Source organism: Mastomys coucha, unplaced genomic scaffold (assembly GCF_008632895.1).
Source record: "Mastomys coucha isolate ucsf_1 unplaced genomic scaffold, UCSF_Mcou_1 pScaffold22, whole genome shotgun sequence".
Taxonomy (NCBI): domain Eukaryota; kingdom Metazoa; phylum Chordata; class Mammalia; order Rodentia; family Muridae; genus Mastomys; species Mastomys coucha.
This window is the reverse complement of record NW_022196905.1, coordinates 9,938,686-9,948,610: the sequence shown is the minus strand read 5'-3', so window position 1 is coordinate 9,948,610 and position 9,925 is coordinate 9,938,686. Positions and strand designations below refer to the sequence as shown.

At 38.1% G+C, this 9,925-nt stretch overlaps 1 protein-coding gene across 3 annotated transcripts in view; it reads left to right on the top strand.

The window, feature by feature from the left end:
• The window catches only part of Vps54 (VPS54 subunit of GARP complex), a 96,539-nt gene that overhangs the window by 19,799 nt on the left and 66,815 nt on the right, over nucleotides 1-9,925 (top strand). Inside the window, exon 1 of one of the 3 annotated variants that reach the window (XM_031340487.1) lies at nucleotides 6,839-6,891. The exons of the other annotated variants lie outside the window; for them this stretch is intronic. The gene's annotated coding sequence lies outside the window, so the exon portion shown is untranslated. Of the gene's footprint in view, nucleotides 1-6,838; nucleotides 6,892-9,925 lie in introns of those variants that run through there. 3 annotated transcript variants of the gene reach the window in all.

Here is a 9,925-nt window from a genome sequence, read left to right as displayed (position 1 = left end):
AGACTAGCTGTCAACTTGTAGTTTCGGTTTGAGAATCTCCGAGAGCACAGCAGGGCTTCCCACACCAGATATTATATAAACAAATATATTATGGACTTAGATTCATATACATTCAAAAATAATATAAAACCCTATGTGAGCCATTGTAAATGGCACATGTGGCCTTACCTAATTCTCCACAGTATTCATTGACACACTATATAGTGAACATTCATAAGTTTGTAAAATGCTAGGCATAGTATAGGATGGTAAATGAGACAAGTTTTATAGTATAGTGGGAAAGGTAGGAAACAAGCAGATGAGTTAAGTCCTGTGTAACATGAGAAAGTACTGTAAAGATCGTGAAGTACTAGTTTGGATCAGAGGAAAGAAGGACTGAGCCAATATGTATAGAAGTGGGACAGTTGTCAGGAAAGATCTGTTATCCCAGTAGGCAGAGATAGACTCAGTGTTAACATGTTGTGTCTCCTGTACATTATGCATTGCCTCAGGTTTTTGCATAAGAGTTATGGTAGATGTTCCTTTTTATGATACCACAATTTCAACTTTTGAAATAGTAGCTGAATATTTAAAAAAAATTTTTTAAGGCAGGGTCTTTCTTTGTAGCCCAGCTGTTCTCAAACTTTAGTCCCCCCTGAGCATCTTACATGCTGTAACTCACCTGGCTTTGAACATTGCTTTATCATTTTCTCTTCTTGTGTTCCAGTTTAGCCTCTGCAGTCTGACTTTTATTCCTGTTGTTAACTTGGTAGTGCTTCCTGGATGACTTATGACTTCCTAATTGACAAATCTCAGGGTTTTTGTTCTTCTGTTTCTCTCATTAGTTTATTGGTGCATTTTGTTCTGATAATTCTGCTTTTTCTCATACCTTTAAAAAATGTATGTATGTGAGTGTGAGTGTGTGTATTTGTATATGTGTGCACGAGAGGCTGTGCCATGTGCCCACAGAGGCCAGATGAGGGTGTTGGATCCCTGGATCTGGAGTTAGAGCAGTTGTAAGCTGCCTGATGTGAGTGTGTGAACTGAAGTCTGGTATCTGAAAGAGCAACAAGTACTCAAAATCACTGAGCCTTCACTCCAGCCCTCTTTTTGTTTTAATCACAACTTTCCTGGTACTGAGACTGAACCTAGGACCTTGTAGCCTGTGATCTGTCACTGAGCTTCATTCTTATCCTTTCAAACTTGTAAAAAATGTTTTCCTTTAGAATGTTAAGAGTCTTTTAAAATTTTATACTTGGTTGTCTTCCTCTTGCCAGTTTTCTTCCAGAGTAAGAAATGTAACAATACTAGCTAGGGTCTTAAAATTGATAAGAATGGAAAACTGTCTTGTGGATAAAGCCATACTTCTTTATTGAGTGTTGTCTAGCTCAAGGAATATTTCTATTTAATGAAAGAAAAGAAGAACAACCAGCACTCTGGAGGCAGAGGAAGGCTGATCTGTGAGTTTGAGGCCAGCCTGGTCTAGAGTGAGTTTTAGGACAGCCAGGGCTACACAGAAAAACCCTACCTTAAAAAAAAAAAAATAACCCTCACTAACATTTTCATAAGAATCAATAATGGTGTCCTTCACTGAGCTCCTCCTTCTGATGGAGTAAATGTATATAAATGGTTGAATGAATTAAGAAATCATTTTATTAAATGGAAGCATGAGTTAAAACTATACAGAACTGGCTCTATTCCTAGTATGAGTGCTTTGGTAACCACAATTAAAACTTCTTTAAAGAGTTGTCAAGCTTAATTTTACTTTGTGGTTTTTGTTTGTTGGTTAGAAGGAAAAAATGTCTGAAATTTGCTTATGATGCAGGAATATTTAGCAAAGCAGATAGTTTAACAATGTGTTATATTTCTTCTAAGTATTTTCTTTGTGTGTGTATATATACACATAAATATACATGTGTGTGTGTGAGTGTACATGTATGCACATGCATGTGGAATCCAGAGAAGCAGAGTTGTTTCTTTGGTACCATCAACCTTCTAGAATTTGAGACAGTGTCTCTTATTGGTCTGGAACTCAGTAGGCTAGGCTGACTGGCTGTATAATCAGGGATCTCCCTGTCTTTATCATGCTATACTGGGATTACAAGTGCATACTACTATGCCCAGCTTTTTGCAAATGCAGGTTTGGGGGCTCAAATTCAAGTCTTCAAGTTGGCAAGGCAAGCACTTTATTGACCGAGCTATGCTCCTAGTCCCTGTAGTCTTATTGTTAATTGGTTAGTTATACTATAGCTAATTAACCATTTCCTTTTAATTTAATTGTTTGACTACTGCAACTTTTTTTACTTTAAAAATTCTAGGATTATTATTATATATATAATACTAGGGATTGAACCCACGGCCTCTGTGTATCCCAGGCAAGAAGTGTACCACTTAATCATGTCCTCATGTGCTGGCTAGTTTTCTGTCTACTTGACAGAAGCTAGGATCCTCTGGAAAGAGGAAGCGTCAGTTTAGAAACTACTCCTATCAGACTGTCCTGTAGGCAAGCCTGTGGATCATTTTCTTGATTAATGGTTAATGTGAGAGAGCCCAGCCCACTGTGGACCATGCCAACCCTGGACAGGTGATCCTGGGTTGTATAAGCAAGCATACTGATGAATGATGAAGCCTTGGGGACAAACCACGATCTTTGTACCAGTTTCTTCCTCAGGTTCCTCCATTAATGGACTGTGGTTGATTGAGACATATGAGCTAGATAAGCCCTTTCCTCCCCAAGTTGCTTTTGGACACAGTTCTTATCACAGTAATCGAAAGCAAATCAGAACACCCCTTCCCCCACCTTCTCTCTTTTATTTTTGGGCAAGGTCTGGTTTTGAACTCTATAATGTAGGTGGGCTTGAAATTGCACTATAATAAGATGATTGAGGTTGCAGTTTTCTTATCTTAGCCTGTCTAGTGTATAAACTGAGGACATCACCACCCAAGTTATGACTGAGTGAGAGATTGAGGAAGAGAAAGAGACAACCAAGAGAGATGAGCAAGAGAAAGGGGCCAAAAGAGTATATAGTGGAAAGAAATAGTAGAGTTTAAGGGAATGAATGAGAAGCTGAGGGGAGGAAACCCCACAAGCTGGAGAAGTTTAAGGTAGACTCGGGGTGCCAGCATGGATTCATTCTGTAACAGATACTTGTTTTTGTTTTGTTTTGTTTTGTTTTTAAGATTTTTAAATTTTAAATTTTTATTTATTTATTTATCTATTTACTTATAGTATAGAATAGAGTTTATTTAGGGCATGGGGAGGGGAGTTAAGAGGGTAGCAGAGGCAGAGAAAGGCATAGAGAAGGAGAGAGTAGAGAAGTAGGGGCCGGCCATGACCACGTGGAGAGAGGGGGGAAGGGAATGGGGAGAGATGGGGAACAAAGGGGCAAGAGGCAAGGTAGAGAAGTAGGAGTAAGAGCTCATTTTTTTAAATTTTTGAGTACAAAATAGCTGTCTTCAGGCACACCAGAAGAGGGCATCAGATCCCATGACAGATAGTTGTGAGCCACTATGTGGTTTCTGGGAATTGGACTCAGGACCTCTGGAAGAGCAGTTAGTGGTATCTCTCTCCAGCCTTGTAACAGGTACTTGTGATAGTGAGGGATCCTGGAGGCCGGCATGTGCTTTGGTTGTGCTAATAGCCATTTGTCCTGGGTTTGTTTTGGACCTGACACCCAGGAGCTGAGATGTAGGCTAATGCTGGAATTATTTTTATCATATTTTCAAATGTATGTATATTTGTTTTCTTTGGAAGTGTAATCTAGAAATGAAACTTTTATGGGAAAAGTAACCTTTTATGGGAGAAAGGGGAAAAGATGATAAGAATATATTAGAAAGGCATAGCACAGCCTTCCCAAAAACAACATAGCCTGGAGAGTATCTTAAAGGACAGATATCCACAGAAAATAAGGAATAAGATGATTGACAAAGGAAGGTAAGTCAATATGAGATTGTAAGAGTCTGGAGACCCACTTAATGAAACTTGGTTAGTTTGGGAAGTAATAATTTTTGAAAGTTTTTGAGCTGAAGTATAAGTATAACTTCTTTGTGGATTAATCCTAAAACTCTGCACATAGTAGTTTAGACTGGAAGCAGAGGGACCAGTTAGAAGTCTGTAGAATGACAGAGGACAGGCAATTTTAGATTGTACACTAAGGTATCACATGGGTTGAGTAGGAAAAAGGAAACTAAGTTAGTATATTTGACTAAGCATAGACATTTCTGATATTTTCAATACTAATTAGTGCAATTAAGAAAATTAATGATTTCAAAATACCACCTAATAACTAGTTCATATTAAAAGTTTCAGGTATATTGTCTGTTTTTATAAAAGCAGAATTTAGTCAAGTATGATTGCCTGTAGGGATGGAGAATAAACTAGAACAAAGTATAATTACACATAATGTATCAAAGTGCCATAATGAAGCCACTATTTTGTATGGTAACTTAAAAAAAAATTAATAGTATATAGCTGTATTTTTAGATACTCTAGTAAGATGTTTTGTGTAGATTTAAAATATTAAGCAAGAATAATAAAGTTGGACCTTTTTTATTAATTTATGCATAATAGGTAATCTTAAGGATAATTTAGAGTTGACTATAAATGTTTTTATAATGTTTTCTCTAGGCAGTACCTATCACAGTATAGAAGTAAGGACATAACTTTTACATCTAATCTAGGTAATGTTCATAATAAATCATAACTGTAGAGAATGGCCATTGAAATTAGAATTTAGGGAATTCTAGTTTCTGTACATGGTAAAATTTTTGTGCAACATTGTAGTGGTGAGTTTGGGCTACACTACTTTGGCTCCTGGTAGATCACACACATGCACCCACCCAGGAGCTATCTGTATTCCTGAATGGAAGACAGACAGACAGACAGACAGACAGACAGACAGACACACACACACACACACACACACACACACACACACCCCAGTTAATTTTAAAATGCCTTGGCTACCTTAAAGACTAGGCACTCCTAAGCCTTCCTCTGCTATCTCAGGTCCAATTGGAGAAGTGGCCAGTGGCCATCCACCCAAATTCTCGACATGGCTGGTTGGCTTTCTCTCCTGCAGCTCCTGTGTTCCATCTTTCTCCCCTGGGTCATGGTGATTCTCTGTCTCCTTTTTCCCAGTTCCTAGTCCATGCAAATCTAAAGATCCCACCCTGTTTCCCTTTGTCCAGCCATTGGCCACTGGTGACTTTTTTTTTTTTATATTTCATGTTTGCGAGTACACTTTTGTTGTCTTCATGCAAACCAGAAGAGGGCATTGGATCCCCATTACAGATGGTTGTGAGCCACCATGTGGTTGCTGGGAATTGAACTCAGGACCTCTGAAAGAGCAGCCATTGCTTTTAACCACTCATCTATCTCTCCAGCCTTTTTTTCAATACTGTTAATACAACTAAGAAAATTAATGATTTCAAATACCATTTTATAGCCAATTCATATTAAAAAATTCCAAGAGTTTCTCAAAGCCATTTTATAAAAAAGGATTCAGTCAGGTATAACTAACTGCTTTTAATTGTTGGCACTTTACTAATTTAGTCCAGAATGACTTACTAAAATCAATAAGTAACCAGACCAGTTTTCTTATATGATGCCTTATGTTTTTGATTTGATTGTTTTCCCCATAAAGGCTTAAATTTTATTCTCTCATTTTTTTTTTTCTGTAAACTGAAAGCTAGGTCTTTAGCAAGTAGGTCAGTAATGATGCCTTTAGAGACTTCAGAGTCTGTATATTTTCTTAGCAGCATCTCCCCTACCCTCTTGCATGTGCGGTGTAGACTAGGTTGGCCTTGAACTCACAGAGATGCAGAGATTAAAGGTGTGCTCCTCAATGTATTTTTTACACTAGATAGGATGCTTGATTGGTTGTTTCCTGTACTAAAAATGGTGAGATAGATTTTCTGGTAACCCTGAAAAGTATAGTTTTTACCAAACTATAAAGAAGTCCAAGTGGATGAGCCTATTTGCTGTGGGTTATAGCTTTGTATCTTTGCTTCTTATTTACAACTCTTTTAGCTATGTTTTCTGTTTATGTGTATGGGTATTTTGCCTTCATGTATGTCTGTGTTATATATGTACAGTACTTGTCTAGGCCAGAAGAGGGCATTGGGTTATCAGAAATTGGGGTTATAGGTGGTTGTAAACTTCTTGTGTAACCACAGAATCATCTATCTGTCCAGCCCCTATCCATTTGTTAGGTTTCCAACCTGCTGTTTTTGTTTGTTTTTATATTTGTGATTTTGGGGGCCTTAAATCAGTGAAATAATACTTGTACTTTAGTCCAGTTGCAGTATTGTTTCACTTATAATTTTTCCTAATGATTTTATAATTAGTGCATGTCAGTTGCATAATACAAATATTATGTAGTTATAGTAACCAGTCTGTGAGCACTAATACTGAGATAGCATTAAACATTACATGTACGTATTCTCATAATTTTTCAGGTATTTTTGAGATGTAGTTTTTTTCTTGTATTTTACAGATGATGAAAGGAACACATAAGTTAAGGAATTTCGTATGGTTATACTGTTGGTGAATGAACACAAGCTCTGAATTCAGCAAAATGGATTCTAGCCATTTTGGTAGTGTGCCAGTATTGTAGTCTTGTTGAATGAATGGCATGTTTCATCTTTAATATTTTGGGTACAAGATTATTATGTATTTGTACATTTAAGAAAAGATTAAGAATGTTTACCTGTGGGACATTTTTTTCAAACAAGGAAAAATAAGTTTCTTAGCAAACAAAATATTCTGAACAACTTTTCGTAATTGACCACAGATGTAGTGACAATTTTGAAATTTTGGTTTCTTTAAAAAACACAGACATATTGTAAGAATATGTTTTTATTTTAATCCCAGGTGTGGGATATGGGACTGCTACAGATCATCCACAGCAGGTGACTATGATCTGCTCTTATGCTCTGGTGTGGCTGTGATTTTGCCAGTTGCAGATTGTGTCTGCAGTTGTGTGATGTTTGGAATCCTGAGGACTTTACAGTGGGTTGATAAATGCTAGGGCCTGAGATGCAGGGTTGGTTGTTGTTGGTCATTTTTTTAAAGTAGTTGTGTGCAAAGAAGAAACAACAAGAAATTAGATATCCTGACAGCAAAGATCAAACTTGCCCCGAGAAACTTGATGCCCATAAACAGTAGGAAGTAGTCTAAGGATAATGTCACTCCTTTTCTGACCCCTGACCTTATTCAGAGATCTCTTTCCTTTCCTCTTTATCCCCTCCCCCCACCTCTTATCTAGTATTAGGGGTTGACAGGGTAGAAGAAGAGGGATGGAGAAGGGAGGAAGAAAGAAGAACCCACAAAGTAGTAATAAAGGCACTGTAAGTGGCATTCAGGCTAGGCAGAATTGGAAATTTGATTCCAAGTGTCTTAGAGAAAACTTGAGGGGATGAAAGGATGGATTTGTTTATTTTTTTTAAAAGATGCTAGCAAAAACTCATTTTGGCTGCTACCATTGGGATAGCCCTGCTCTACTCCTAGAGGGATTTTCTGTGTTTTTTTTTTTTTTTTTTTTTTTTTTTTTTTTTTTTTGTTTCTTTCTGTTTCTGTTTCAAAAAAAGATTGGGAGAATGGTTGTGCACCTAGAAAAATTGTGAGTGGGAATAGAGGGACCTGAGAAACAAAACAACAACAACAAATAGCTGAAAAGGAACACAAGAGTTCACTTTGCTCTCGTGTGTTTGAAAGGGTTGCAGTTGCCTGTGCAACTGAAACTGTGTGGGTGGAAGTGGAAACACTTGGGAGGTGAGGAGCATGGAAAAAGGAAGACTATTAGGACTCAGTACAGGTGACTGAGCAAGGGAATGGGGTTTCCTAAAGACAAAAGAGGAAAGAAGCTGTGCTGACAAGACAGGAGGATAGTCTGATGAAACAGCTTGTTCCAAGAGAAATGGTTAATCTTGAACCAACGGTGCCACCAGAGTTAGAGAAAACATGGCCCCGGGTTAGGAGATCACCCTCAGCTTTCCAGGAGTCATATAGCATATGGCTGCTAATGGTGTGGAAAAAGGTTCTGCCGAGATAGAATAGTATCTTATAGAAATGATAGATCTAGGGCTGGCGAGATGGCTCACCGGGTAAGAGCACCGACTGCTATTCCAGAGGTCCTGATCCCAGCAACCACATGGTGGCTCACAACCACCCGTAATGAGATATGAAGCCCTCTTCTGGTGCCTCTGAAGACAGCTACAGTGTATTTATTTATAATAATAAATAAATCTAAGAAAAAAAAGAAATGATAGATCAAAGATGTTTTAAAGAGGCCATGGTTTCATATAGGGTGTACACACCTTATTCAAAACAGATTCTAAACAACTGGACTGCTCTAAATAGTTATCCCCCAAAATTGGAAGGGATTGGTAACAGCTGTACTAGAGGCTGGTCAGCAGTTGCAATGGTTAACATGGTGGACAGAAGAAGCCATAAACATTGAACAGCGAAACAGAGTGAGGGGAATAGATACAGTAAGAGATTAGTTGATGGGTGAGGGCAGTACTCTGATATAAAAGAACAGATCCAACTGATGACACTACTGTAGAACAATGTCACTTAATGGCTTTAAGAGCTTGGGACAGAGTTAAGCCTGGGGCAGGGGCAGTAAAAGTCTACTTGGTTTATAAAGATTATACAAGGCTCTGGAGAAGTCTTCAATGATTTTTTTTTTTTTTTTTTTTTTTGGTAAAGATTAGTCTCAGCTGTGAGCAAAGATGTGTCAGACCCTGATGCAAGACAGGTGTTGATAGAGACTTTGGTATTTGAAAATGCAAATACCAAATGTAAAAAAGATTGTAGACCATTAAATGTATGAGCAGAGCATATGGGTGAATGGATAAGGGATATGACTGATACTGGTTCTAGTGTATATCATGTTAATGTTATCATAGGTCTATAGCTAGAGGGCTCCAATCTCAGAATGCCTGGTGCTTCAATTGTGGGAAATGTGGTCATTTGCAAAGAGACTGTGACCAAGCTGCTTAAAGTCTCAGATCTCAAAATGCTCAGTTACTTAATTGTGGGAAATCTGGTCATTTGCAACAAAATTGTGAATAAGGCATCTCTAAGGGCAATGGTATTTCAGAAAAAAGGACTGGGCTTCCAGGGGTGTGCAGGCGGTGTGTCAGGAGTCACCATCAGACCAAAGAATGTTGGTGCAAGAGAGAGATCCAAGGCAATTTCTTTTTTTGTTGTTGTTTTTTGTTTTTTTGTTTTTTTTGAGATAGGGTTTCTCTGAGTAGCCCTGGCTGTCCTGGATCTCACTCTGTAGACCAGGCTGGCCTCCAACTCAGAGACACTGCCTCTGCCTCCCAAGTGCTAGGATTAAAGGCATGTGCCACCATTTCTCAGCAACAAGGCAATTACTTGCGGTCCAGAAATGGTCTTAGGGGCCTGATTCAGGCCCTGCAGGAAAAATTATAAGCCAATTTCAGTTAAGGAACAACAGCAGCAGAAAGATACTGGGTTATAGAAAAAACTGTGGAATTAAGTAAGCCTATATAATATAAGGATTTATTAATACCAGAATCGAAGCCAGTGAAAGTTGTGTTGGATGCAGATTTGTTTATATATCCACAAGAAATGAAAAGCTGTGGCTAAGCTACCTTCAAACTGATAGAACGATCTGAATTGAGCAGGAGAGATTGGCCACTGACCCAAAAAGTGCTTACTTCATTGTTTATAATTTCCCACTACACCCAACATAATTAATGGCTTAAAACAGCAGCAAGTGGGGAATGTTGGTACAATTTTGGAATTTTAAAAGTTTTTTCCACTGATATAATAAGCCAATTCAAGCAGAATTAAATGTATAAAAGCAGTTTATTTGGGAACAGTTCCAGGGTGAGTTCATCAATCTCAGAATGAGGGCAGAGAAGTCATGCCCAGGCTATGGCAGGTAGGTCTTTTTTTTTTTTTTTTTTT